At 41.0% G+C, this 7,022-nt stretch overlaps 1 non-coding gene across 1 annotated transcript; it reads left to right on the forward strand.

The window, feature by feature from the left end:
• The first annotated feature begins 697 nt into the window (after window positions 1-697).
• On the forward strand, window positions 698-801 carry LOC148572016 (small nucleolar RNA R71). Its single transcript, XR_015909022.1, has one exon. It is a non-coding gene; the product is annotated as a small nucleolar RNA R71 (small nucleolar RNA).
• The last annotated feature ends 6,221 nt before the right edge of the window (window positions 802-7,022 follow it).

Raw genomic sequence — 7,022 nt, forward strand, 5'->3', positions numbered from 1 at the left:
ATCATCCCTGAAGCTCTTCAGTTCAATGATGTCTTGACTCATGGTTGCCATAATTCCTTCTATCCGGTTCAATTGATCTTGAAATTGTTGGTTCGGATTAGGTTGGGTATGTTGATTATTTTGGCCATGATATGATGATTGGGGGTAAGTGTTTTGTGTGGCTTGGTATGATCTTTGGTTGGAGTTTTGGTATGTGGAATTGTTTTGTTGGTTGTGGTTGTAAGGTTTGTGGTTTTGTGGTTGGGTTTGTTGGTTTCCCCACCCAAAGTTTGGGTGGTTTCTCCAGCCTGGGTTGTAAGTGTTGAAATGTGGATCATATGATTGCCTTTGTTGGTTTCCCACATAGTTAACCTCATCCCAATCACCTCCTTCAATGCCTACTTCCTCTTGATCTTGTGTGTGTATTGCAGCCACTTGCTTTGTTTCTAATTGCCTGGTAAGCTCTGCTAGTTGCTTGGCAAACACCTTATTTTGGGCTAGAATTGTATCAACATGGTTCAGCTCCATGACTCCCTTAGTGTTGTGCCTTTCTGATGCATAGTAGTACTCATTCTCAGCCACTGTCTCGATCACTTCAATGGCTTCTTCCACAGTCTTTTTCCTGTTCAATGAACCTCCTGATGAATGGTCTACAGCCTTCCTTGATTCATAAGAGAGCCCATCATAGAAGATGTGCAGTTGCACCCAATCATGGAACATGTTTGGTGGGCATTTCCTTGTCAAGTCCTTGAATCTCTCCCATGCCTCGTAGAGAGTTTCACCATCTTGTTGTCTAAAAGTCTGAACCTCAGATCGAAGCCTATTGACCTTTTGTGGAGGGTAGAAACGTGCCAGAAACTTGCTTTCCACCTCATCCCATGTTGTTAGACTCCCCCTTGGGAATGATTCCAGCCACTTAGCTGCTTTGTCCCTAAGTGAAAATGGGAACAAAAGCAGTTTATAGGCATCTTCCTGGACTCCATTGGACTTCACAGTGTCACAAATTCTCAGGAATTTTGTGAGATGTTGGTTTGGGTCTTCATTAGCACTTCCTCCAAAGGAACAATGATTTTCCACAAGTGATATTAGCTGTGGCTTGAGCTCAAAATTGTTGGCCTGAATGGGTGGTTTCTGGATGCTACTACCACAATTCCCAGAGGTTGGGTTTATGTATGAACTAAGAACCCTCCTCTCAGGGATGGCATCATTTCCATCAGCTCTCTCATGGTTGTGAACTTCTCTATCCATGTTGAGATCTAAAGCTTCCTCAAAATTGTCCTCAGATTCTCCTTCAGATTCCTCTTCTCCCACTACTCTCTTCCCTCTTGCTTCCCTTCTAAGTCTATGAAGGGTCCTCTCTGGTTCGGTATATGGAGGAGTTGATGTCTCTCCTCTCCTACCTGTCATACAAGAACACAGCTCAAACACAAACAAGTGAAATACTCTTGGTTAATGGAAGAGTATGGTTAGCTCAATTGAGGAATTAATTCAAACAGTTAGTGAGTCAGTGAGTTAGTTGCATGAGTTTAAAGGCATAAAGAAGGAAAGCATGTAACCAAGTGCAGAAATTAAAATTCAACAAGTATCTTGAACAGAATTAACAAAGCAAGAGAAAATTGCTCAATCTAGTTAGCTTCCAATTTGAGAATTGTCAATCGAAAACCAATCCCCGGCAACGGCGCCATAAACTTGATGCACATAAACGTGTTATGCTACGATTTAGGAAATTGCACGATCGGCAAAATTCCTTCCGGCAAGTGCACCGGTTATCGTCGTCAAGTAAAAACTCACAATAGAGTGAGGTCGAATCCCACAAGGATTGGTTGAGTGAGCAATTCGGATTAGAAGTGTGTTCTAGTTGAGCGGAATCAAGATTTGAGATGAGAATTGCGGAATGTAAAATTGGCGGGAAAAGTAAATGACAAGGAAATTAAATGGCTGAATCTTAAATTGCATGAATTAAAGAGCAGAATGTAAATTGCTGAAATAAAAAGGGAATGGGGATGATTGCAAGAATTAAATTGCAGAATGTAAAGAGAAAGTGGAAATCAGAAATGGGGAATTCATTGGGTTTAGGAGATATTGAAATCTCCGAATCAAAACATGTATATCTCTTCCTCAACCAATGCATTCATTGAATTTTGCTTGGCAATCTTATATGATTGGATCCCAATTCCTTGGTTCACCAATGCTCTCTAAAAACAAACAAATTCCCAATCCCTTGGTTTAAATGTTCATAAGAAGAGATGATGCTTGATCACTGATTATACCACACAATTTCATGAACCACAATTTGGTAGGATTACATGTCACAATATCCATCCAAACCCCAATCCAATCCACTGTGAGAAAGCTTCTCTAGCATGAATCCTCCATTCCTTTCCCAAGGTTCCGAAGGATTCCAAGTATGAGTAGTTTCTTTCCCAAGACAACTACTCAATGGAATTAGATCGAGAAGCTTTCTAACAAAATTCAAGAGAAAAGATTGAAGAAGAAGATAAACTATTATTGATTCATTGAATTACAATAGAGCTCCCTAACCCAATGAAAGGGGGTTTAGTGAATCATAGCTCTGAATTCAATTACAAAGAAAAGGAAAACTAGCTAAAAGTGAAGTAAAAGTCCTCTCTAACTTAACTTCTATCCTATTTATACACTTTCTATATTGAGCTTCAGTTGTGCTTCTTGGGCTTTGAGGCCTCTCCTTGCTTTCCTTTTGCCTTGGGTTTATGATCCATAACCTTGATGAGGTTGTTGATCCAAATCCTGTAACATTTATTGAGCCAATTTAGTGATAATCAAATAATGACACATGACTCAATAAATTGAGATTTCAAACTCATCAATCCTTCAGGCCCAATCCCATAAACCATGATATTCAATTGGGTTTCATACCAAAGTAAGTTTAAGTTAATATTTGTGCTCAAAGACTAACTTAAATCACAATATTTTTGGCCCAGAAACCTTTTCCAAGAGTGGTGTTTAAGTTGTAGTTTAAGCTTAAACTGCAGCTTAAACGCCAGACACTTCCAGTGAGGCCTTTTGTAGAAGCACGTTTAAGCTTCAGTTAAGGTTAAACTGAAGCTTAAACGTGGAAATGGAAGAAGGTAGCCCTGGAGAGTCATGTAGTCGAACACGTTTAAGCTTCAGTTTAAGGTTAAACTGAAGCTTAAACGTGGAGATAGGAAAGGCAGCCCTGGAGGTCGAACACGTTTAACCTCTAGTTTGAGGTCAAACTGGAGGTTAAACGTGGAAAAGGGTGGAGGCATACTGGAGGTCGAACACGTTTAACCTCCAGTTTGAGGTCAAACTGGAGGTTAAACGTGGAAGCTTGGAATGGTGGCCCTGGAGGTGTCGAACACGTTTAACCTCCAGTTTGAGGTCAAACTGGAGGTTAAACGTGGAGATGGAGAGAGCAACCCTGGAGTAGAAAAGCTATCGAACACGTTTAAGCTCCAGTTTGAGTCAAACTGGAGCTTAAACGTGGAATGGCTCCCTGGTACTCTTCCTGGTTCTGGCGTTTAACCTCCAGTTTGAGGTCAAACTGGAGGTTAAACGTGGAACTCCTCCCTGGGTGGCATACTTATTCTGGCGTTTAACCTCCAGTTTGAGGTCAAACTGGAGGTTAAACGTGGAATGCTCCTTAAGTGAGGCTTTTCATTCTGGCGTTTAACCTCCAATTTGAGGTCAAACTGGAGGTTAAACTTCAATCCCAGCATTTCTTATCCTTCATGATTTTGGCGTTTAAGCTCCAGTTTAGGCTTAAACTGGAACTTAAACTCCACATGTGATATTCAAGCTTCCTTTATTGATTTTGTTGCTTCCTTGCTTAGCCTCTTCTTCCCTGAAATCATCCAAACAATTGCATCAAAGTCTTGCAAAATTTCATGAGAAATCTTTCATTCATAGCATTTAAGTAATATAACTAAACTCATGGAATTTGCATCAAAATCTTCATGTTTGAATGATTTAAGACAAGCATGACTATTTGGCCCAAATGATTACTTAAGGCTCAAGAAAATGCATAAAACAACTAAAAATAACAGAAAAATGCTAGTGAAACTAGCCTAAGATGCCTTGGCATCAACGCGTACACGTGACACGCCAAAACGATCAGTGACGCGCACACGTGACTGATGCGTACGCGTGACATCTGCGATCTGCAGAAATAACAGAAAATGCTGGTGGTGATTTCGGGCCAGGTTCTGACCCAGTTTTTGGCCCAGAAACACAGACTAGAGCCAAAGAACATGCAGAGACTCGAGACAGATTCTCATTAGCATAGTTTTAGTTTTAGATCGGAATCTAGAGAGAAAAACTACTATTTTTCTAGGTTTTTCTTTACTTTCATAATTTCATAGTTTATTGCTTTTGCTTTGGATATTGAAGAGTCAATCACTTGACTTTCCTTTATTTAGTAAGGGTTAACTAAGTGAAAATAACAACCTATTTATACTACACTTGAGAGAATTCCAACAAGGATAGAACTTCCAGTTAATCATTCCCCCAGTCAAGGCCTTTTATTTTGAATATTATAAATCTCTTTTAATTTTCACTGCTTTAATTTATAATTATTTATTTGCCCATTGCCCAAACTCAAAATTACCCAGAAAACACCTGATTAATAAGATAGCACCCTTTTAGCAACTCGTTGGGAGACGACCTGGGACTCATACTCCCAGTATTTTTATTCTAAACTTTTGTGATAACTTTTCTAAATTGATGGAGCGGATTTCAGCTGGTTAAGAGCTATACTCGCAACGCTATTCTTATATTATAATTTCTTAATTGGCTGACTTCTGCCCTCCTGTCAAGAAGCAACCTCCTCTACACTACAATGAGCCAAACCCTTGCCAATATGCATACCCAAACCAAGGATATGGTGGATTTCGCTTTGATTATACACCTTGTTCATACACAGGGTCGAGCTATCTGACTTGGGGTGATCGAGGACAAAGCAACCGACCTCTTCAGGTCAGTACAACCAACCTCTTCCTTAAAAGAGTTCGGCCAAATAGCTACAGAGGACCAAGAAAGGCCCAAACGAAGGAACACAGCCCAATCTAAAGGCAGCCAACGCCTAGAAAGATAAAGGCAGTTCCCCTTAGAGATAAAGATGACTTCAAGAAGGTCACTCAACACTACTATAAATACACTGGAGCACCCAGGTATAACTCATACTCTGATTCTACTAAAAACCTGCTTAAAGCCCATGCTAACTTAAGCATCGGAGTCTCTTGCAGGTACCACCATCCTCCGGTGACCAAGGATCAGCAGCACCACCAAGTCCAACAAGTCAGACATGACAGCTCTGGCCACCAGTTCCACCAGGTCGGACACGACAGCTCCGGCCACCACAGCAGATCTCATCCGAGATCGACCTTCAATTTTAGGTAACCCTCGAAACATTGGCACCGTTGCCAGGGAGTCTGGAAGTCATCCCGTGACCATGGCAGACAACCATGACAACGACCACAACTTTGGTTTGGAAGAAAGAACTCCGCTTAAAAACACGGATGGCACATCAAAAGATATGCCTCAAAATAAGGTGGATAAACAACCCTCAAACACAAACACAGAAATCTTGGAAGCCATCCGAGAACAACAAGATCGCCTCAAACAGCTCGAACAAGAGGCTGAATGGTGTACGAAATTGTGATCATCAACAATGGCGCCAAAGACTTGGTGCTCTCAAACGTGAATCACACTTTGTCACAACTTCGCACAACTAACCAGCAAGTGCACTGGGTCATCCAAGTAATAAACCTTACGTGAGTAAGGGTCGATCCCACGGAGATTGTCGGCTTGAAGCAAGCTATGGTCACCTTGTAAATCTCAGTCAGGCGGATTCAAATGGTTATGGTGAATTGATAATAAATATAAATAAAATATAAACTAGGATAGAGATACTTATGTAATTCATTAGTGAGAATTTCAGATAAGCGTATAGAGATGATTTCGTTCCTCCTGAACCTCTGCTTTCCTGCTGTCTTTATCCAATCATTCCTACTCCCTTCCATGGCAAGCTGTATGTTGGGCATCACCGTTGTCAATGGCTACATCCCGTCCTCTCTGTGAAAATGGTCCAATGCGCTGTCACTGCATGGCTAATCATCTGTCGGTTCTCGATCATACTGGAATAGGATTTACTATCCTTTTGTATCTGTCAGTTTGAAGCTCGTCACAGCCATCCCTTCCCAGATCCTACTCGGAATACCACAGACAAGGTTTAGACTTTCCGGATCTCAGAAATAGCCATCCATGGGTTCTAACTTATACCACGAAGATTCTAATATCTCAGACTCGGTCCTCTGTATTAGATATCTAAGAGATATTCATTCTAGCTTGTTTGCATGTAGAACAGAAGTGTTTGTCAGGTACGCGTTCGTAAGTGAGAATGATGATGAGCGTCACATAATCATCACATTCATCATGTTCTTGGGTGTGAATGAACATCTTAGAATAGGAATAAGCTTGAATTGAATAGAAAAACAATAGTACTTTGCATTAATTCATGAGGAACAGCAGAGCTCCACACCTTAATCTATGGTGTGTAGAAACTCTACCGTTAAAAATACATAAGAATAAGGTCCAGGCATGGCCGAATGGCCAGCCCCCTGAACATGATCAAAGGATCCAAAGATAATCCCCCGATGATCCAAAGATGTCAAATACAATAGTAAAAAGTCCTATTTATACTAAACTAGTTACTATGGTTTACAGAAATGAGTAAATGATGCAGAAATTCACTTCCGGGGCCCACTTGGTGTGTGCTTGGGCTGAGCATTGAGCTTTACACGTGTAGAGGCTTCTCTTGGAGTTGAACGCCAGTTTGTAACCTGTTTATGGCGTTTAACTCCACTTTGCAACCTGTTTCTGTCGTTTAACTCCAGAATGCAACATGGAACTGGCGTTGAACGTCAGTTTGCATCATCTAAACTCGGGCAAAGTATGAACTATTATAAATTGCTGGAAAGCCCTGGATGTCTACTTTCCAACGCAATTGAGAGCGCGCCATTTGAAGTTCTGTAGCTCCAAAAAAT

The sequence above is a fragment of the Arachis ipaensis genome, chromosome B3 (assembly GCF_059453495.1).
Source record: "Arachis ipaensis isolate K30076 ecotype BB chromosome B3, ASM5945349v1, whole genome shotgun sequence".
NCBI lineage: Eukaryota > Viridiplantae > Streptophyta > Magnoliopsida > Fabales > Fabaceae > Arachis > Arachis ipaensis.